Genomic DNA, 23,692 nt, shown 5'->3' with positions numbered 1-23,692 from the left:
TTCCTGAATTAAGAACAGTTTATCAATTACTAGAAAGGTGAGGAGAAATGATAAAACATAGGCATCTACGTTGTGGAACAGTCCTTGATTTGCAAGAAGTAGATAATGAGAGTTGTGGCTGAAACAGGTTGATTCCAGCAGTTGACTTCTGCTGATAAGTAGTTGATTCTTCAGTTCAGGTGTTTTGTGGTTTAGTGGAGAGATTTCAGTTCTTTTTCCAGCTGCGATCTTCTGTTTGGACAATTGACTTCTCCAGTTAGAGAGAGTTTTAGATGCTAATGAAAAGCTGACTCCAATGTATATTTCAACTGGAGACCCAGGATGCACTAGTCTTGTCCAGGCAAACATATTCAGGGTCTTTGAAATGAGATAGTCGTTATATTCCTTTGTCTTTACCAGAAATGATAATCAGAGTTTGGATGGGAGAGATTCGATTGTTCCTTCGAGAACCCCCTCTTGCAGCCATTCCTGTCAGTGGCTAGTTGTACATTCTCAGTTATCTTCAGGGTCTGGGTCCATTTTAAAATATAAGACTCAGGTCTTTTCGAAGTCCAGTTTTTCTGTGCATAATTCCATGTTTATTTCTCCATCATCATAACATTACCGAGAAGAAAATGTTTAATAACAAAATTACTGTAAGCGCATTAGACCAAGATGACTAATAGTATATATTATAGCAACTTTAACTATCTATTCTTTATTAAACTGGAGGCATGTGCAGTGGATGCTTGAGCAGTTAATATTATTTTACCTTTGATTTGTTATATCTGAACTATTGTCAAAAACATTTGGCTAGTTATCCCTGACTATACAAATAATTTTTCCACAGAAATTTAGACTTTCTGAAGCTCATTTTTCATAAAAGATTTCTTGCTTATTCTGATTTATTTGACCTAAACACTGTATTGAGGCCTCACAGATTTATTACTGTTAAAATATAACTAAATTTTGTTATTGCTTTTGAGATTGCAAAATGTTTAGCACTAAATGTCATATGACTACCTTTATTTATGTTAGTACTCTTCATTAGTTCCTTCATTATTAGCCACTCATTTCCACATGAATGTATTCTCCATCATTATATTTAACTGCCTGGAGACCTGTTTGAAGCCTGTGGTGATAATGATTTAAAAGTGCATTCAAGATTCTTTCCTCATATTGTGTTAAGGCTTTTTTCATATGCTAGACAGAATAAGATCATTATATTTAGTAAGGAACATGCTTATCATATTGCTAATATACAGAATAAATCTTTCCCCTCCGTTAAGTAGCTTTTTTAAGCCCCACTAGCAAGGTCATCATTTATTTTGCCTCCATAATTGCCCTTGAGAAAGTGGTGGTGATCCACCTTCTTCTAACTGCAGACTGTCTGGTGTAGGTTCTGCCACAGTGTTTTCAGGAAGGGATTCAAGGATCTTGACCCAGCATCAATGAAGTAACAATGATATAATCCCAAGTCAGGATGGTGTATGGCTTGGAAGGGAATTTGTAAGTAGTGGTGTTACAATGCATCTACTGCCCTTGTCTTTTTAGATGGCAAAGCTCATGAGTTTGGAAGGTGCTGTTGAAGGAACCTTGGTGAATTGCTGCAGGGGATGATGTATACAGGACATACTGTTGTCATTGTGCATTGGTGGAGGAGAAAGTGAATGTTTAAATTGCCAAATGGGGTGCTAACAGAGCGAGTTGCTTTAGCCTGGATGGTGTCAAACTTCTCAAGTGTTGTTGGAGTTGCACATATCCAGACAAGTAAAGAGTTTACAACTTGCGAATAGTGCCATGTTGATGGTGGGCAGGATTTTAGCCAGAAGTGCAATGGGAAGTTTTGAGGTGTAGGAACGTTAAGAAAATGTATTGGCCATTTCATTTCTAAATCTACTGTTAACATAAGAACATAAGAAATAGGAGCAGGAGCAGGCCAACTAGCCCTTCGAGCCTGCCCCGCCTTTCAATAAGAATTGTTTTCCTGTGCATTAATTATTTCCAAATGTCAGTAAAACTATATTTTTAAGTGAAAAATATCAGTGCCAATAGGCATTTAGTTCAAACCATGTGGTAAATTGAAACATTTGTCTTGAACATAACTCAAATGTCATTATGCAATAGTTTAATTACTTAATTCAATCTTACTAAAACATGAATTACAGAAGATATTATTTACTTGTGACTGGGGCTTTTCTTGGTTTATATTTACAACCTAGGCCTGTGTATAGGTGGCACAATTTCAAGATTTGAAAATAATTCAAACTTTGAAGTATTGTGAACTTTTGTGAGCGACACAGTAGCACAGCGGTTATCACTGCTGCCTCACTGCGCCAGGGACCTGGTTTGATTCCCGGCTTGGGTCACTACCTGTGTGGATTTTTCACGTTCTCCCCGTGTCTGCGTGGGTTTCTTCCCACCTTCTGAAAGACATGCTGGTTAGGTGCATTGACCCAAACAGGTGCCAGACTGTGGTGACTAGGGGAATTTCACAGTAACTTCATTGCAGTGTTAATGTAAGACTTACTTGTGACTAACAAATAAACCTTAAACTGTGAGGAGTGTAGTGATAAACTTCAAGAGAGACTAGTGGAATGGGCAGATACATGGCAGATGAAATTTAATGTTGTGAATTAATACATTTTGGTCAGAGAATGAAGAAAAGTGACATAACATAATAGGTACAATTTGACAGGAAAAGCAGGAGGTAGGACCCAGGGTGTGTGTGTGCATAAATCATTGAAGGTGACAATTGAGAAAGCAGTTAATAAATTGTACTGAATCCTGCATATTATACATAGGGGTACAGTGTACAAAAGCAAACAAAACACTGGTTCAGCCTCAATGGGAAAGCTGTGGTGGCTTTAGAAGTTGTGCAGTACCAATTATAAGAATGGTTCAGAGGATGAGAGGCTTCATTATTGGATAGATTGATGAAGCTGAGGCTGTTCTTCTTGGAGATAAGAAGGCCCAGAGGAGAACTATTTGATGCGTTTAAGATCATGAACGGGTTTGAGAGCGTAAACTGGGAGAAACTGTTCCCCCCAGCTGATGGACAAGAATCCTAAAGTGATTAATGGAAGAACCAGAGGCAACATGAGGAATAATCTTGTTTTGCAACAAATGAGTTTGGACCCGAAATGCACTGCCTGAGCAAGTGCTGGAGACAGATTCAAAAGGCAATTGAATGATTTTCTGAACAGAAAAAGGATGGAGTAGTGGGACTAACTGAGTTGCTGTTGCAGAGAGCAAAGACAATGTACTAAACGGCCGCCGTCTGCACTGTAACCATTACATGATTCTAGTATGGATACATTTAAGGAAGTGGATAGCACACAAGTAAGAAAAATGGTGAAGGTTACCCTGATAGTATGATCAAAAAAGGTAGGAGTAGGCTCATTAGCACCAACATAAATGGGATGGGCCAAATGGCCTGTTTCTGTCTAAATTCCATGTAAAGCTGCTAGCAGGGAATACAAACAGTAAGCCACTTTTTTATTCATTTATAGGACATGGACGTCGCTGGCTAGACAGTATTTATTGCCCAACCCTAGCTGCTCGAGGGCAGTTGAGAGTCAACCACATTTCTATGGCTCTGGAGTCACATGTAAACCAGACCAGGTAGGGACAGCAGATTTCCTTCCCTAAAGGACATTAGTGAACCAGGTGGGTTTTTCTGACAATCGGCAATGGTTTCATCAGTAGGTTCTTAATTCCAGGTTTCTTTTATTGAATTCAAGTTCCACCATCTGCCATGACAGGATTCAAACCCGGGTCCCCAGAACGTTAGTGGAGTTTCTGGATTATTAGTCCAATGCCAGTACGACTAGGCCATCACCTCCAATTCTCATGTCATCACAAGCAAGGAATTAATGCGAATCACTCTGTATTCCCGGAGATTTCTAGAGTTGAACAAAGAAACGTTATTTACAAGATTGCTTCATTCGCTGCATGCTTCTAACCAGGAAATCTCATCCGCTTAGAAAGATACCTGACATTAGGCATTGATTGGTTGTTCAGACCACATGACCCTTCTTCAGTAAGGCTGGTCTTAAAGTGAGAATCACCACATCCCTCCCCCGTTAACTCCATTTTTACAATACTTACTTACCAAATTACTTTATACAGATGAACAAAAAATAGGATGTAAATTTGAGAAATAATTATGCTTGTACAAAGGCAGCATGATGTCTTTGTACAAACAAAGGTTAGCACTGCTGCCTCACAGCGCCAGGGACCCGGGTTCAATTCACGTCTTGGATGCCTGTCTGTGTGGAGTTTACATGTTCTCCCCATGCAGTGCAGGTGGAAAAGATAGTCCAGAAGGTATATGGCATGCTTGTCTTCATCGGCTGGGGCATTGAATTTAAAAATTGGCAAGCCATGTTGCAGCTTTATAGAACCGTCATTCGGCTGCACATGGAATATAGTGTTCAATTCTGGTCACTACACTACCAGAAGGATGTGGAGGCTTTGGAGAGGAAACAGAAAAGATTTACCTGGATGTTGCCTGGTATAGAGGGCATTAGCTATGAGGAGAGTTGGAGAAATTTGTTCTCACTGGAACGACGGAGGTTGAGGGCGACCTGATAGAAGTCTACAAGATTATGAGGGGCATGGACAGAGTGGATAGTCAGAAGCTTTCTCCCAGGGTAGAAGAATCAATTACTAAGGGGAGCACAGGTTTAATGTGCAAGGGGTAAGGTTTAAAGAAGATGTACGAGGCAGATTTTTTATACAGAGGGTAGTGGGTGCCTGGAACTCGTTGCCAGGGGAAGTAGTGGAAGTGGTCGTAACTTTTAAGGGGCATCTTGACAAATACATGAATAGGATGGGAATAGAAGGATATGGTTCCTGGAAGGGTCAGGGTTTCAGTTAAGTTGGGCAGCATGGTTGGTGTAGGCTTGGAGGGCTGAAGGGCCTGTTTCGGTGCTGTAATTTTCTTTGTTCTTTGTCCCACCATCACAAAGATGTGCAGGTTAGGTGGATTAGCCATGGTATATGTATGGGGTTAGGTGGATCGGGGGCGGGGGCGGGGGGGGTGGTGGTGGCGGCCTGGGTAAGATGCTCTTTAGAGACTCTGTGCAGACTCGAGGGGCCAAATGGCCTCTTTTTGCACTGTAGGGATTCTATTGTTCTATAATCTTAAATTCTAATTACACACTATGTACATATGTTCAATAATTAAAAGTCAAATCTTTGAGGAGGATTTCCTTTCTGGGGGAGACACATAATTCTATCATTTTGAGATGCTTCCACAGAATCGATGTTAACAGGAATGATAATAACAGACACCGCTTTTGACACAGTACTTCATTAGTATCTTCTTCAACAGAGACATCAGTTATGTCTATTATTAATGGGAACAGGGGCAGACTTCTACCCATAAATTACGATATTATTGGCACTCAGTCTCCTTAAAACTATATGATTCAGGAACAAGTTACTCCCCATAGTGGTAACATTTCACCTTAAAAATCATTATCGTTGCCTTTGCTATATCTTAATGTTCTGTGAGTGAATGAAAATGTTTCCCACTTTGCAGCTGCTTTGACAGTTTTGGCACTGTGGCTAATTGTAGGTTCCCACCCTAATTGGTATATGGCACTCTTTTGTGCTCTCTGCAGTTCTCGTGATTTTTTTTCAGCACTTTTCATGGCTAGTGCTATCTCTATTGCCAGATTCAAATTGAAGTCAGGAGTTGAATTAGTTGTTGCAGAACTCCTAGCTCAGACCTGCTTGAAGTCACCTGATTTATTTGGCTGGTCCTCTTAAGCTTCTGCTCAGTGGTAACTCCAGGCTGTTGATAGCAAGGGATTCAGCGATGATAATGCCATTGAATGTCAAGGAGAAATGGTTAGATTTCCTTTGGAGATGGTCATTATCTGGCACTTTTGTGGCGTGAATGTTATTTTCAACATATTAGTCCAAGCCTGAATATTGTCTAGATCTTGCTGCATATGGACGTGGACCACTCCCACGTCTAAGATGGCTTGAATGGTGCTGAACACTATGTAACCATCAGAAAGCATCCCCACTTAGAACAAAGAACATAGAACACTACAGCACAAACAGGCCCTTCGGCCCACAAGTTGCGCCAATCACATTAATACCTATCACTCCATAGACCTATCTATAACCCCCAATCCCATTAAATCCCATATACTCATCCAGAAGTCTTTTAAAAGACCCCAGCGAGTTCGCCTCCACCACCACTGACGGCAGCCGATTCCATTCACTCACCACCCTCTGAGTGAAAAACTTAACCCTAACATCCCCTCTGTACTTGCTTCCCTGCACCTTAAATCTGTGTCCTCTCGTAGTGACCATTTCAACCCGGGGAAATAGCCTCTGAGAATCCACCCTATCTATTCCTCTCAACATTTTATAAACCTCTATCAGGTCGCCTCTCAACCTTCGTCTCTCCAGGGAGAAGAGTCCCAGCTCCCTCAACCTATCTTCAAAAGGCATGCCTCCCAATCCAGGCAACATCCTTGTAAACCTCCTCTGTACCCTTTCAATAGCTTCTACGTCCTTCCCATAGTGAGGCGACCAGAACTGCGCACAGTACTCCAAGTGGGGCCTGACAAGGGTCTTATAAAGTTGCAGCATTACCTCCCGATTCCTAAACTCAATCCCTCGATTAACGAAGGCCAGTACACCATACGCCTTCTTGACCACATCCTCCACCTGCGAGGCCGATTTAAGAGTCCTGTGGACCCGAACCCCAAGATCCTTCTGCTCTTCAACACTGCTAAGACTCCTGCCCTTGATAGTGTACTCGTTCATCCCATTGGTCCTGCCAAAATGAACCACTACACATTTATCCGCGTTGAAGTCCATCTGCCACTTCTCCGCCCAGTCTTGCATCCTATTTATGTCCTGCTGCAACTTCTGACATCCTTCCAGACCATCCACAACACCACCGACCTTCGTGTCATCGGCGAACTTACTAACTTCTGACCTTATGATGGAGGGAAGGTTATTGATGAAGCAGCTGAAGATGTTTAGGCCAAGAGCTCAGTAGCCGGCATTTTACCAACACACCCGCCCTGGAATTGGGACGGGCAAGGCTCGCTGAACAACATTCTCCATTGGCCTCAGGTGGGATCTCACAAGCCTCAGGCCGGCATTTAGGTAAAATTCCAGCAAATAACTCACATCTCATGTTTAAGAATCCTACCTTTTTTTGTAATGTTTTGCTTGTTATCAAAAGAACCGACACATTTAAAAACAATCTTTCCTAATGCCCATTTTAATTTCTAACTTCTAAATTTTAATTGTTTGAAGCCCATCTGAATGTTCAGTTTTATTATTGATAATTCATATTAATGTGGTTCAGTTTAATTTGGCTGTCTTCTTATTTTTCTTGTATGATTGTGAATAATAATAACTTTGTTTAGAAAATACTGTCGCCAAATGTGAAGCTGATAAACAGTGCGTTTTGCAAGATCAATCATTTACATCAGGAATGCGAATTGGCTTTGGTTTTTAATGGTAGCTGAGATTTTTTGTTTCACGATGGTGAAAATGTTTAGAAACTCTCACAGAATCTTAATTTTGCGTCTGAGTTCCAAGACATATTGTTGGAATGTCTAAGAAGTCTGCATAACAGGGAGCTGCTATAACACTGCAAGAGTAATTAAGATAAACTGAATAAATCAACTTGATTAACTAACTGAGGCAGATTGGCAAGTTTGAACAAAATGCAGATGGGGCTTCAGAAGTGGGGGAGGAAAGGCTTTCAGACCCAATTTTAACATTGGATTTAATAGCTAGGAGCAATTTAAGTTCACTCAACTGAACAAAATACAGTCAAATTTCTATTTATTTATGTGTATATTTCAGAATATTCACTTTCCCAAAGCCGTTAGAGTTATAACACCCGACTCAAACAGGACTAGGGGGAACTGTTAGTTGGAATAAACCATCTAAAGAAGTCAAACTTTAAGTAGTTAACAATGGATAACCAGCTTTGCACAGGTTTTGTACAGCTGACAGCACTAATTATTTTATTGCATTAGTTTCATGTCAAATAATACTCCTTCAGTGTGTGACACTAACAACTACAGGCTATTAGGAAGGAGGTCAGTGACCTTCTCATGAGCTTTCATTCTGCTGGCCTTTCAGAGCACTGGCATTCTCATAGGTGTCAATCATCGTAAATGGCAACTGCTAAAATGGAGACCCCTGCAGCAAAGTTTCAGCACACTGTCAGCAGTTCTGACAAGGGCTTAGCACGCGAAAGTGTTACTTCCGGCTGAGTGGTACAGCCATGCTTCTGGTTTTGGCTGATATGACTCTTATCAGTAGACTGTGCAGAAGAGGTCATGCTAGTTGAATTGACTGTGTCAAATGGTTATCGGCTTCTGTCTTGTCATTAAGTGTGAAGCCATGCTCCCCTTAGTCAATGGTGATTGTAGTCACAATTTTATGTCCAAAGTAGGTTTTCAAGGAGAAAACTGGGGAACTTACTTTATTTTGATGTGGCACAATTTATCTCAGCTTTGTGATCAATATCAAAGCATCAGATTTGTTCACCAGTTTGCAACTGAGTCCGTGCTATTATTATACATGAGGAAGCTTAAGATGACTATTTTGCAGATAGGACAGTGAAAGACAACAGAAATCAAACCCTTGAGAAATTGCCCCCTTCCTGTTCACTAAAAACCCAGCAAACAATTTATTACCTTTCTTTTGAACAGAGAATCCTGGTGTCAAAGATTTGGAATAGCTGCTGATAAAGTATTGGAAAAAGAATTTCTTTTCCCAGTGCACCTGACAGAACTGTTCTCCATCACAGGATCTTTCACCTGGATGCTCCAGAAATATATCAGAATTGCACTGCTGAATATGAAGAATATGTCATTAAAAAAGGTCAGCCTCTGGGATGCTGAGCTGTGCATCAAGAGTATATCATTCAACAATGGCAAAAATTGAAAGGTATTTTGTTGAACTGAAGAATAAGATTTGCTGATATATCAGTAGTGGAAAGATGGTGAATGGCATTTTCTCACTGATGTTTAAGGTTGAAAGGATAAGTGAGTGAAGTGCATTTGCCTTTGTAGGACATTGACATATGAGGAGATTGGACTTCTACTTACTTGATGCAGAAGACTCTCATTTTCAGTCATTAGTTCAGCCTGAAGTAACCTACAGCTGTGACAACAGCTGGTTCTTATATATCTAAACGAAACAGCTGAAATCCCAGTTAATTGTTCTTCCTGAAGTTGAGTCTAAGCTACGTGAACTGAAGCACTTTTTATAGCAAATACTGTACTATAAATTTTCATTACATTATTTGAAAAAGAAAGAGTTTATCTTTTAGAATGAGCTGTGGGGGAAAAAAGACTCACATTTGCATTACAGTAACTGAAATATGTTTGGAGACACAAAAGTTAATTTGTGCTGTGCTAAGTAAGAAACATTGTAGTGTCATACTTTAAAACTTGGTGCACTAAAAACATAAGATTAGCTTGACAAAAAATATTTCACGTTGTGGGGTATAAAAAATATTGGTTTTAGATACCACAATTATCACAACTACCCAAAAGTTCAATTACAGCAATAGTCGCAGAAGGCCAGCATAACCATTATTTTCTTCTATGCAAACATTCTAGCCACACTTCCTTTCCATACTTATGCTTCAGTTTTCTTTTACTTGTCTTGAAGATGCTGACTCATATTTTCTGGAGCATCAGATAACCATTCTTCATGTCTGACCCCCAGCTGAGAAGATCAGTCGGAAGCTAGTTAACCTTACTGGTCGCAGTATTTATATAGCTGCTCCAGTTAAATGTCTGATCCACCCCATCTCCCAAGATGTCGTTGCTGGGGGATTCAGTGATGGTAATGCCATTGAACATCAAAGTGAGACAGTTATATTGACAGGAATTCTCTGGCCGTTCATGCCAGCGGGAATCTCAGGTCCCACAGGTAGAGCACCCCTCACCCACAAGTTTCCCGCCAGTGTGGCGTGAGGTCATTGGGAATTCCTATTGACAGCTACAGGACGAGAAAATCCCGCCACGAACAAACAATGCGCCACCTCCTGCTGGCAGGAAACACACGGCTCGGACGTCAGAGTATCTCAGCCATTCTCTCTTTTGCATAGTTCACTTCAGGCCAGAGACTGAAGATGAGACCTTCTCATTCTTTATTACTGGCAGCAACCAAAATGGGCAAGTTTGAAATTTTTTTTAGGAGTCCAGGCTGGAGCAGAAATAATTTCCTGGTAAGATGAGAGTAGAAGGTACAGTTGCACCCGACATGTAACATGTACACACATCCCTACCACAATAAAAAGAAATTAACCCACACAATTCCACGTGAGCTTCAGAGAGGATTTGTCTTTGCTGCCTTCACTTCACAGAAGAAGTTGTCACCTAATTGATTCCATGTTTTGCAGGTTAGGACAATTCAAGCTTAGATAAAGATGTACAGAATTTTATTAGAGTATTAAGGGATATGGAGCAATGGTGAGGAAAATGGAGTTGAATTGGAGTACAGCCATTATCTAATTAAAGGATGGAATAGGCTGAGGGGCTGAATGGCCTCCTCTGGTTCCTAATGTGACAATATAATTAAATAATTTGCCTGTTTGTAAATAGCAGTCTCACTACTTCAGTACATAAAAATGAGAGCATCTTCCCTTCCATGTGTAATGCCAATGTTAGACTGATCAGAATGAAGCCACCAGTTGATACTTACCTCCAATTTCCCCATTCATGCTGAAGAGTGTTATACTCTATTTAAGAGGCCTGTTACTATTTCAACAATGCTGCTTGAATTTTGTTCCACTCAACTCTGATCTGAGCCTCATGAATGAAAGAAGCAAACAGATTTGTGGACCCTGGATTTTCATGCTCGAGGTGGATAGAGGGAGACACTTTGGGGGAAAATGCCTGCCAAAGTGGAATTGTCATTTCTGGTGTTGGGTATGAGCTGGGTTGGGCAGCTGTCTTGGGAAAAAGTGTGGAGGCTGCTGAGTGCTGAGACAGGCTGTGTAAAAGGCCCTCATCAGTGATGTGGGATTTTGTCTCGGTTAAAAAAAAAACCAAGGCCCTCCAGCTCTCACCCTTCACATCCCCTTCACTCTCCAAACACTTCTTGTCCATGATGCCTCATGCTCCTATTCTCAAGCATCTCACACCTCCATGCTAGCTCTGGCCTTCTGCCCCCTATGTCCCCTCATGTCCCTATGCCAAGTTCTGACCATCCACCTATCCCATATGCTCTCTCAGGCCCCTATGCCAGGTTCTGGTTTTCAATGTCAACTGACCCACTGTACACTTTCTAGGATCAGTAAGCACCACCCCATAAAGTGGAATGTGTAAAAACAAAATGTTTGATTGACAACTCAGTCTCCCTGATCTCTGTGATCAATTTCACTATGCTTGTTTACATAACTCAAGTGGTTTCGTGTTCATGGTTTGAAACTTCAAAGGGCTTAATGTTTTGCACTTTTATTAGCTTGTTGAGACTTTTATTTTCAAGCTAAATTGTACATTAGATTTGGAACAATTGCCAACTGAGAACATAGAGCTGATTTAAATGTCTATACTCTCCTCGCACAGAGGTTTACTAGTCAGGAACACATATTCGGAAATTGCTAGTGCTTTCCCAACAAGTTTGTATCTGATAAAATAAAAGGAAAGAAAATACTGGGGTGCGTACCTGGGATTTCCTAACCTAAGCTCATGATGTGAGTGTGTCCCATTGTTATGTAATTTTATAAATCCAGTCTTTACCAAAGAGCCTGAAGTGACCATTGAGTCCACACTGTCTGGAAACCCTCTACAATTTACGGGGCCATGAACTCCATCCATTTATTTAAATTAATAAAATATAATTTGCCAGATGAAGTGGTAAATGCAGGTTCATTTTTAACATTTAAAGAAAAACAGGTACATGGATGAGGGGGGTACGGAGGGATATGGTCCAGGTGCAGGTCAGTGGGACTAGGCAAAAAATGGTTCGGCACAGCCAAGAAGGGCCAAAAGGCCTGTTTCTGTGCTGTAGTGTTCTATGGTTCTAATTATGCTTGATTTTTGCCAGAATCCTCTGGTTGAATATAATCAAGAGAAATTCCAAGTTAACTACGAAACTATCATTCTCTATACTTAGATAAAATCACAATATAACAGATGCTGGAATTTGAAACAAAAATATAAAATGGTGGAAAATTCCAGTGGGTCACCAGACATGAAACGTTGGCTGTATTCTCTCTTCACAGATGCTGAGAGATCCACTGAAATTTTCCAGCGTTTTCTGTTTTTGATTCTCTATACTCAGTTTATTTCAAGATTAGATCTGCAGAATTCGCAAAATGTTGGGATTTGCGTAAGCAAAGCTAATTATTCAATCAAGTTTGATTGTAAATTGTTCTACACAAATGACCTTTACAACATCATGGACTATTACATGCACCTTCCCCACTCCTGCATCCACACTGGTTCAATAACGCTAACAGGAAGCAAATATGAGATACCCACACTGGACATAATTGACAATAGATCACCCGAGTAAAGAAGCACCTACTAAACAATCATGTTTCTTACACCATCAGCTTTTAGTTAATCAGTAGTTCTATTTCTAACTTAATGGGTGGGATTCCAAGTGTCAAATTCACGTAAAAACTGAAGTAAATCCCATTGGATTTTTCAACGGCACTTTCAAAATGATTCTCCCACATTCTGCATTGCAGAGTGCACGAGCATGAAAATCATTAAAAATCAAGGGCGGAGCCTTTACCCTCCGAGAGGACGGCAGCACAGCATTCAGCAAACCACTGCGCATGCACCAATCTGTCACAGTGGAGATTAGCACATGCACAGTGGCCCTGCATTGCTGGCCTCCCGATCACTGGCCAGTTTGATTGCTGGCTAGACTGCAGTCCTGCATCACTGGCTGTGCGACCAAGCCCCCAAGCCCTGATCACTGCCCCCGATGTGTTCAGGCAAGCCCCAAGCTTCATCCTCCCTCTCATGGCCTAACTCGATCTCTCCTAAAGCATGCAGCGGGCCGGGAGAATCACCCCCAATATATTAAAATAGATGCTTTTCAAATAAGAATGGATTCTTTATGGTTTTCAGTGAAGTATTTTCAGGAAGGGTGATTATGATAGAAATTTCTCAGAGGGGACATCTGCTGTTGTACAAAGCACAAGAAGTTCATATATTGCAAAGCATGCACTCTATGTATGAGCTATCTTGAACAGGAATGTGTTATGTATTGTTTATCGATTAACTTTATTGCTCTGACAGCAGGTCCTTGTCCGTGACCTCCCATGTTGACAGGATATCTCATGTCAGAGAATGAAAATGATAGCCTGAGTGCATAAGATAATGTTTTGTTTCTCTATGCATGTGTCACATTATTTCTAAGCAGAAAGTTCAATCGAAGCATGAAGACTGCAAATGGAGTAAAGCTTTAATGGTTGTGAGTTAACATAAAATGGCTCATTGTATGATTTTTGACTTGGTTCAAATTGCAGCTGGAAAGAAAACTACTGTTTTAAGAAAATGAAATTGTGTATCTCTAGGATGATTCCATGCACCAGGGCCTGTAATATTCACACTAAGGCCCGAGCCTTACTCTTTGCCTGGTGAACACGAGAAAATGTAAGTGCAGAGTATCTGGCCTGGTTGCACGCTCTCTGTGTTTGTCCCTTTTAGTCTTTAAACAGAAAGTTCTGCCCTATGTGTGTTGGCGTGGGTGGAGGGGAACGTAGCCTAGTTCCCGCTAAGCCACAGGGCAGGATCTCATCCAGATCCTCCATTTTGTAGCTGATTACTTATGCATTAGAGGGGAGCTTGGCAGATATCAGGGAAGACCATGTATTGATTAATCTGCCCCACCATTACATCATGGTATCGAAGGCCCTGACACCATTCACTCACAGCAGGACAAGAGTTACTGGGGCAAGCGAAGCAATAACCCCGAAAAGGAACAAACCCTCTGCACCACAGTTCAGTGAGGCCTCCCTGGAGAGACTCCTCCAGGCCATGAATGACAAGCTGGAGGTCCTCTTTCCTTGGAGGAGGTCGCCAGTACTGTGTGCAGTTTTGGTCACCGCACTTGCAGAAGGATATATTGGCCTTGGAGGGAGTGCAGAGGAGGTTCACTAGGCTGATACTGGAAATGAGGGGGTTGGACTATGAAGAGAGGCTGAATAGACTGGGCTTGTGCTCGTTAGAGTTTAGAAGGATGAGGGGGGATCTTATTGAGACGTATAAGATGATGAAGGGGATGGATAGGATAGAGGTGGAAAGGTTCTTCCCGCTTAGAAAGGATAGCAGGACTAGAGGGCACAGCCTCAAGGTAAGGGGGGGGCAGTTTAGAACGGAGTTGAGGAGGAACTTCTTCACTCAAAGAGTGGTGAATCTCTGGAATTCTCTGCCCGTTGAAGTGGTGGAGGCTGCCTCGCTGAATATATTTAAGACGCGGGTAGATAGGTTTTTGGTAGGCAAGGGAATTAAGGGTTATGGGGACAAAGCGGGAAAGTGGAACTGATCCACTTCAGATCAGCCATGATCTTATTGAATGGCGGGGCAGGCTCGAAGGGCTAGATGGCCTACTCCTGCTCCTATTTCTTATGTTCTTGTGCCAGGGAGGTCAGCGTCTGTAAAACTCAAGAAAGGAAACATGCTGCAGTGCTGATAAGAGACAAAAGATCTCGTTCTCTCTGCCAGGGTAAGAGGACCAACTCCTCACTCCCAGCTCACACTCTCATAAAGACACCAGGCAGTCTAAGGGTTACAGTCTGCAGGGATGATTGTTTGCCAGGCATTTGAACATCACCATTTCCTGTAAAAGATCGTGCACAAAAGGCATCTTAATCCCTTAGTGGGGAGGACTCAGTACACACAATGGGCATGTGTGCTTCTGATCCGCTCTGTCATCCATGCTGCTCACAGTCAATCCATCTGGCTTTATGCAGAATAACATTTCCCACAACAAGAAGAAGCAATCTCAGATTGGAGAGGGGAATGCCACAATTGAGGACACTCTCCCCCAGAGAAGGAGAGGCAGCAGATCTCACTGAAGTTGAGGGCAATCATTACTGTTCAGAAGGCCAGATCAGCCTCCCCTCGCAAATCAGTAAGTGTGCATCCAATATATGTCATACACATAATGACAAGGGCTGTGAATAATCTATAATGTAGAGGCCTGTCCAATCAAACATCTCTATCTCTTTCCTCTATTCCATTCATCAGCAAGAAAAGGCAGAAGGAGACTGCCAGCCAATGTCTCAGCCAGTACCCAGACCACCTCAGGTGAGGATCCTGAGGAAGTTTCCGATGGAGATCCATTACTGTGCTCACCTGCACCCTACACCGGCACAGGTAAATGCACCTCAGTGAGTCCTAGTTCTAGACTGGTCTTGGGTTCAGAACCTAATGATCACCTCACCAAATGTTGTCAGAGATCATCAACAGACTGGAACAAAAAATGGAGGGTGGGGGAGGGGGTCCATCCACGTTCTGTCCAATGTTATGAGTTCAATATGTAAATATATCAACATATCCATTGAGAGAGTGGCAGCTACCTTGGAGACCCAGGTCCAGCACAATATACAAGTTATAGCAGCTTTGTGCTTGGATCAGCACATCAGCACTCTAGCCATGACTGCGTTCCAACAGTGGCAAAGCAAGAGTGAGATGGGACACCTCAATTTCCATTAGGTGCCCCTTCTCCTCAAGGAGTCAGTGTGTGGCCCTCGGGTAGCCAATGGGAGGAGAAGCCAGGGGAATCCACCCAGGATAGGGGTCCAGGCACTCCAAATTCCCTCTACCTGTAAACCCACCAACTCCAGCTGCTCAGGCTGAGGACTGTGAACCTGAACAGACCATTAGCAGGCCAGGGCTCTCCAGGCCCCAGACCTCCAGGGGACTCCTGCCAAAGGCATCTCTGACAGTGGGGCAGAGCCATTAACAGGCTGCCTCTATCTTTGCTGTAGATGTCAAAACATAGTGGTTGAGTTAGAAAGGTTGTAAATTCTGAATTCAGGGCAAGAGCAGGTGTTCAATCACTTTCTATAATTTGAACCTTTGTGAATGTATTTTGCTTCTCTCTCTCCAAGTTTCAGATAGCGAATGGTTCCTCTAAGAGGCTCAATGGTGGCAGAGAGGAGGGGTGGGGGGAAGGGGGGGCATGGTGTTGAGCCTGTGTTTGCCTTCTGCGGGGATTGCCAGTGGAGGCTTAAGATCCAGCGAAACCCGAAAACCACAGATCTTGCTGGTGGGATCGCGACTTCTAATTTCCTCTGCCCCTCGCCAGCGAGGCAATCAGGCTCACACCCACAATGGGCATGAACCTGATTTTAATACATCTCCATACATCAGTGTATTATTAAAGCACCTCCCCCTACCCCTCGTCCCATATTGAGTCCCAGGTGTATTTTCAAACCTCGCCAAAGCAATGTCATGGCAGCAAGGTTTACAACAACTTTACCCAGATGTGAACCTGTCGTGGGGATCCCACTGGGGGCGTAAAGCTGAGTATAGCCCCCTGAGGGAGAGGCAGTGGCCTGGCACTGCCCCTTAGCACAGGTTTGCATTACCAGGTTGGTACCATGCCAACCTGGCAATGCCAAACTGATAGTGACAGGGTGGACCCCAATGGGGTGGTGAGGGGAGGAGAGAGGATGTGGGAGCTGGGGATGCCAGCAATGGCTGTTTGGCTTGGGGGGAGTAGGTTAGAGGGAATGGGTTCAATGTTCAGGGTGGAGAGAGGAAGGGCGTGCCAGCATTGACTGTGTAGGTGAGGGTTTGGGAGGAAGGGGTCTGATGTTCGGAGAGAAGTGAGGGGTGGCCTGCATTGACAACTGGGGGCAGTGGTGAATATCAGCTCTGATCATGGGGCATGGGAGGTGCTGGGGGGGAAGCCTCTGAGACCTGTGGTGAGGTGGTGAGGGAGGTTATTTTTTGGTCTGATTGGGGCACCCTGACCTCAGTGCATCTGGGCTTTGCCAGCATGTTGAGGACCCACCCCTCTACATGGTGGCGTGAAACTCGCCCACCTGTTTTTTTGTGGCAAAGCATGGTAAGATCTGTTTTACTCACCAAAACTGACTCTGCAATTTTTTTGGTTAGACTTCACCCAATTTTCCGCACTGATCTTAGAGTTCCATCTCACTCTCAGCTCAATCAGTCATCTTTAGTTTCACATAACGACAAAGGGATTTCATATATGAATACGAAGCTTAGACAGTGCATATGTAAACCTTGCCCAGAGGATCTTATAATGTGGCCTTATGGATATAGATGTTGGAAAGTTATTAATTAACTTGATGCAGCTACACTTAAGTCTGTTGTCTGTGTGCATCATAGGCATTTACCATGACCTGCATTGGAATCATTCCAAACAAGCACACTTTGCAGTGGCCCCCATTTAATGACAGTCAGGTTTGGGTTACAGTTTAATTACTGGTTGAGGACCATAACCTTTCATACCTGCCTGCAGCATTATCTTGTTACTGCATTTACAGTTGAACATTACTCTTTTATAACTTCTCCCTCTCCACATGCAGGATGCAGAGCGATGTAAGTTGATTGCACCTGGTGACATTTGAAATGTCTGCTAAATGGCAATGAATTTGTGATGCCAGAACAGAACATGCTGCTTAGGCCATGATGCAGTCTTGTCACCAGTTATCATGTATACCCCAATGGACTAAATGCATAAAGAATCACGAGGTAGGCTCAGTAATTTGAACAGCGGGGGTTCTTTATTTGAGGTGATTCAAGGTCAGATCTAAGATTGCCCATCAGGCCCGACACTGGGAGGGGCTAATTGCCCAGGGATTACCTACCCACACTCTCAAAAGTGCAACTCGCACACAAACCCCAACATACAATATATATACATCTATCACAGTTGTGTTATTTGTTTTAAACCTATGAAACAAGTATTTAAATCTGCATTATATTATTATATAACTTTACATGTGGCATGCTTGTAAGTGTTTGTATGTTTTAATTTAGAATATGGAAACTGAAAATGTAACTGGGAAGAAGAGAAGTCTGAACTTCTTGGACCATGATTTGGATACGTTATTGTATGAAGTTGAGCAAAAGAGAGTTCACATTTTGGGAATTGGAAAATCCAAATCACCATGTGTTCATCATTAGCAATCTTGTGTCTTGTTTACTTCATTTATAATTATCTCATATTTAACTTCTGTTTTGATGTTTCAATAAAGCATTAGTTGAATTTTGTAAAGTTTAATGGAAAGCATTTAGTTACAGAAATAATCTTATAAATACAAAACTTTGATACCATATGAATATTTAACTAAACATTTTACTCGAGCAGCTGCACTATGACATTACATACTATACTCCTTATACACCGATGACTGTGTGGCTAAATCCCCCTCCAATTCAATTTTCAAGTTTTCTGAAGACAATACTGTTGCAGGTTGGATCTCAAACACTGTTGGGACAGAGTACAGGGATGAGATAGAGAATCTGGTGAACTTGTGCGGCAAGAATAATCTCTCCCTCAATGTCAACAAAACGAAGGAGATTGTCATCGGCTTCAGGAAGCGCACAGGAGAACATTCCCTGTCTATATCAACAGGGATGAAGTAGAAAAGGTCAAAGGCTTCCCTGATCACCAACAGCCTGCCCTGGTCCTCCACCACCACTCTGCCCCCCCTGCCCCTATTCTGACACTACAGTTAAGAAAGCCCACCAATGCTTCTACTTTCTCAAACAAAGAACAAAAAAAAATACAGCACAGGAAACAGGCCCTTCAGCCCTCCAAGTCTGCGCCACTCATGCGCCCAACTAGACTATTTGTTTGTATCCCTCTATACCCAGTCTGTCCATGTGGCTATCCAGATAAGTCTTAAATGATCCCAGTGTGTCCGCCTCAACCACCTTGCTTGACAGTGCATTCCAGGCCCCTCCTACCCTCTGTGTAAAATACGTTCTTCTGACATCTGTGTTGAACCTTGCCCCCCGCACCTCGAACCTGTGACCTCTTGTGTTCACCACCTTCGACCTGGGAAAAAGTTATGCACTGTTCACCCTATCTATGCCCTTCATAATTTTGTACACTTCTATTAGTACACCCCTCATCCTCCGTCCTTCCAGGGAGAACAATTCCAGTTTACCCAATCTCTCCTCATAGCTAAGACCCTTCATACCAGGCAACATCCTGGTGAACCTCTCTGCACTCTCTCCAAAGCCTCCACGTCCTTCTGGTAGAGAGGTGACCAGAACAGGACGCAGTACTCCAAATGTGCCTAACCAACGTTGTATATAGCTGCAACATCATTTGCCAACTTTTATACTCTATGCCCCATCCTATAAAGGCAAGCATGCCCTATGCCTTCTTCACCACCTTCTCCACCTGCGTTGGCACCTTTAAGGATCTGTGGACTTGCACACCCAGGTCCCTCTGTGTGCCTATACTCCTGATGGTTCTACCATTTATTGTATAACTCCCCCTACATTAGCTCTACCAAAATGCATCACTTTGGATTTATCTGGATTAAATTCCATCTGCCATTTCTCTGCCCAATTTTCCAGCCTATCTATATCCTGCTGTATTCTGTCACAATGTTCATCACTATACGCAAGTCCAGCCATCTTTGTGTCGTCTACAAACTTACTGATCACACCTTCTTCCAAATCATTTATATATATCACTAAGAGCAGAAGTTTATGCACCTCTTAATTTTATACACCTCTATTAGGTCACCCCTCATCCTCTGTCTTTCCAGGGAGAACAACCCCAGTTTGCCCAATCTCTCCTCATAGCTAAGACCCTCCATACCAGGCAACATCCTGGTAAACGATTTGAGTACTCTTTCCAAAGCTTCCATGTCCTTCTGATAGTGTGGCAGCCAGAACTGGATGCAGTACTCCGAATGTGGCCTAACCAATGTTCTATATAGCTGCAACATCATATGCCAACTTTTATACTCTATGCCCCATCCAATAAAGGCAAGCATGCCCTATGCCTTCTTCACCACCCTCTCCACCTGTGCTGCCACCTTTAGGGATCTGTGGACTTGCACACCCAAGTCCCTCTGTGTGTCTATTATCCTGATGGTTCTGCCATTTATTGTATAGCTCCCCCCTGCATTACATCTACTGAAATGTATCACTTCACATTTATCTGGATTAAATTCCAACTGCCATTTCTCCAGCCAATTTTCCAGCCTATCTATATTCTGCTGCATTCTGTCACAATGTCCATCACTATATGCAAGTCCAGCCATCTTTGTGTCGTCTACAAACTTACTGATCACACCTTCTTCCAAATCTTTTATATATATGACTAACAGCAGAAGTCCCAGCACAGAGCCCAGCAGAACACCACTAGTCACAGACCTCCAACCGGAAAAAGACCCTTCCACTGCTACTCTCTGTCTTCTATGGCCAAGCCAATTCTCCACCCATCTAGCTAGCTCTCCTTTTATCCCGTGAGATTTAACCTTTTGCACCAATCTGCCATGAGGCACTTTGTCAGACGCTTTATTAAATATTCTGAAAAGACTAAAGAAATTTGGCATGTCACCTGTGGCTCTCACCAACTTTTACAGAGGCACCATATGAAGCATCCTTTCTGGCTGTATCACAGCCTGGTTTGGGTCCTGCTCTTGCCAAACTGCAAGGAACCACAAAAGGTCATGAATGTAGCCCAGTCCATCACGCAAACCAGCCTCCCATTCATTGACTCTGTCTACACTTCCTGCTGCCTTGGCAAAGCAGCCAGCATAATTAAGGACCCCATGCACTGCAGGACATTCTCTCTTCCATCTTCTTCTGTGGGGAAAAAGACACAAAGGTCTGAGGTCAAGTACCAGCCGACTCATGAACAGCTTCTTCCCTGCTGCTGTCAGATTCTTGAGTGGACTTAACTTGCATTAAGTTGATCTTTCCTAGCTATGGCTGTAACACTACATTCTGCACTCTCTCATTTCCTTCTCTATGAACGATATACTTTGTCTATATAATGTGCAAGAAACAATACTTTTCACTGTATGTTAATACATATGACAATAATAAATCAATTTACTCATTTGGGTATTTCCATTACACCCTCATTTCAACAATTATACAGTTAAACATTCCTACACCCCTTGATCCTCCAAACTGATATCGTGGCTGGGCAGGATAGCACTGATTAAGATGAATATGCTGCCCAGGTTGCTGTAACCTTTACGGATCTACCAATTTTGCTTTCTGCTAAGGTCCTAAAGGAAATTAATGGGATGTTTAGCTCCTTAATTCTTATTAAGACATTTGATGCTGATATTTCCCCAGTGGAACAGATCCTGATATCTACAAAAACAAAGCAATTGATCAGCAGGTTTTATGATTATGTTCTAGATCATCTGTGGATATGCTAGAGATTCTGCAATCTTGGGAAAAATCTCTCACAGTGAATATTGATAAGGAGACATGGGGAGGTATCGGGGAAAATTCCAATAGAATCTCAATCTACAATAGAACAAAGGAGATCCAACTTAAAATATTACTCTATCAACTTTAAAACATAGGATAATTCCCTTTAGGATCTTAGCAGAAAGCAAAATTGGTAGGTCTGTAAAGGATACAGCAGCCTGGACAGCACATTCATAAGCTATATCCTCACTGTGCCAAAAATGCAAATGGCTGAGAGGCAACTACATTCTCTGACCTCATCTGAAGCTGGGATTCTCCATCCTGTTGCTGCGAATGGCAGTTTGTCTGAGCACCAAATTCTCCATTCTCACTGGCAGTGGTGGTGGGACAAATGACATCAGAGGATCACAGCCTGTCTGGTCCTGTGTCAAAATTAAATTTTATTTTTGGGTTTACTTAAAGAGCTTGAGCAGATATTTGACATGGCCTTGGTGTTTGATCCTTTGTGCTTGATTCTGGGGCTCCCAGACAAAAAGATAATTGATACCAATCAGAAAAGGCTGTACAATGTTTGCAGCGTGGTGGAACATCTTTTGCTCCTGGATTGGCAGTGCGTCTCCTTCTATTCAGAATTGGCATAAAATTATCATGGAATGTATCCCAGTGAAATTCCTAACCTTTATAACCCAATCCAAACCAGATGCATTCCAGAAAGTATGGGGCTCCTATCTCTAACATACAGGTTCGTAATGCCTGATTTACTCCTGTAAAGTTTCCGCAGGCTATTTAGCACTGCCTCTGCGCCACTCTGCCATGTTTCCATTAGCTTTATCCTCTTTTCCTCCACCCTGTTACTTGGCCTATCTATTTTATTGTATATGTGGGAACGCAGGGTATGCTGAACAAACTACATTGGTTTCCTCCTGTTTTGTTCTATATTTATATATGTAGAAATGAATAGGCTGCACTGGACTAACTTTGAGGACGTGTTGCATTATTTAAAAAAATGGAAAATGCCTTATCAAAACATACTTTTAGAAAATCAAATAGGCCCATTGAAAGCATATGGAGGCAGCTTTTCCTGCCTGCTGCCCCCTCTTTTGAATGTGAAGCCTCAGACTCCCATCGAGCCCTGTGTGAAGCTGGTGGCCATGTGGTGAGGGTTGCTCCATACTGGCAAGAATCAACCCTAATTATTGAAATTAGCTGCTGCCTCTATTTGATGGGCAGCTGACGTGCATCCGGTCCTGTTGCTGGGAAACATCCCTGGTGACGGGAATGCATGAGCGTCATCATAATGCAGTTCCCACTATTTCCCTCTCTCCGTCGCTGCCTCCCCTAGACACCTCCCAGCTTGCCATCCCGGGGTGGGAAAATCCTGCTCTTATATCTGGCATGAGGTCAATATTCTGCTGCAGGGGAGAAGCATTCTACTGATTACTGTCTGCAGCTAAATCATAAACAAATTGGGCCAATTTTAACCAGCTCCATATGCTTCCTCCACCAAAGCTGACAGGGTCTTTTTTTTACACGTGTGTCTGGTATCAATGATGGGGACACAACTGCAATTTTAGTTCTGACAACAGATTATCAAGCAGAAACATAGGGTAAAATCTTCTCCGCTTAGTCCCTGTTAAAACCGCGGGACACTTTTCAGGTCAGAAACCCGATTTCTTAATGGGCAGGCTCTTTCCTATTGCAAAGGCACTAACAGTTAGGAAGGGAGGGATGCTGTATCCATTCTGTTAAAGGGAAGACTTCAGATTAAAGGGATCATGACATGATGTGAGGCACCCACTGCATGAATGGAGAGGAGAACTGGTAAGGCTACTGAGTAGGTCTCTGATTATCAACTGGAGATTCTCCTGCAGGATCTGGAGGACTGCAGTATGATCAGCTCTCCCGAAGACTGCAGGAAGGGAATTATTTCTCCATCCCAAGCAGGCATGGATGTGGGTTAAGTGGTGACATAATAGTGCTATGGATCATAGATCATAGATCATAGAACCCTACAGTGCAGAAAGAGGCCCTACGGCCCATCGAGTCTGCACCGAACACAATCCCACCCAGGCCCTACGCCCATATCCCTACACATTATACCCACTAATCCCTCGAACCTCCGCTACCCTGGACACTAAGGGGCAATTTCTTAGCATGATCAATCAACCTAACCTGCACATCTTTGGACTGTGGGAGGAAACTGGAGCACCCGGAGGAAACCCATGCAGACACGAGGAGAACATGCAAACTCCAAAAAGACAGTACCTGAGCTGAGAATCAAACCCATGACCCTGGAGCTGTGAAGCAGCAGTGCTAACCACTGTGCTACCGTGCCACCGCGCCAT

This window comes from Carcharhinus amblyrhynchos, chromosome 1, assembly GCF_965287045.1.
Source record: "Carcharhinus amblyrhynchos chromosome 1, sCarAmb.v2.hapA, whole genome shotgun sequence".
NCBI lineage: Eukaryota > Metazoa > Chordata > Chondrichthyes > Carcharhiniformes > Carcharhinidae > Carcharhinus > Carcharhinus amblyrhynchos.
This window is presented reverse-complemented; position numbering follows the sequence as displayed.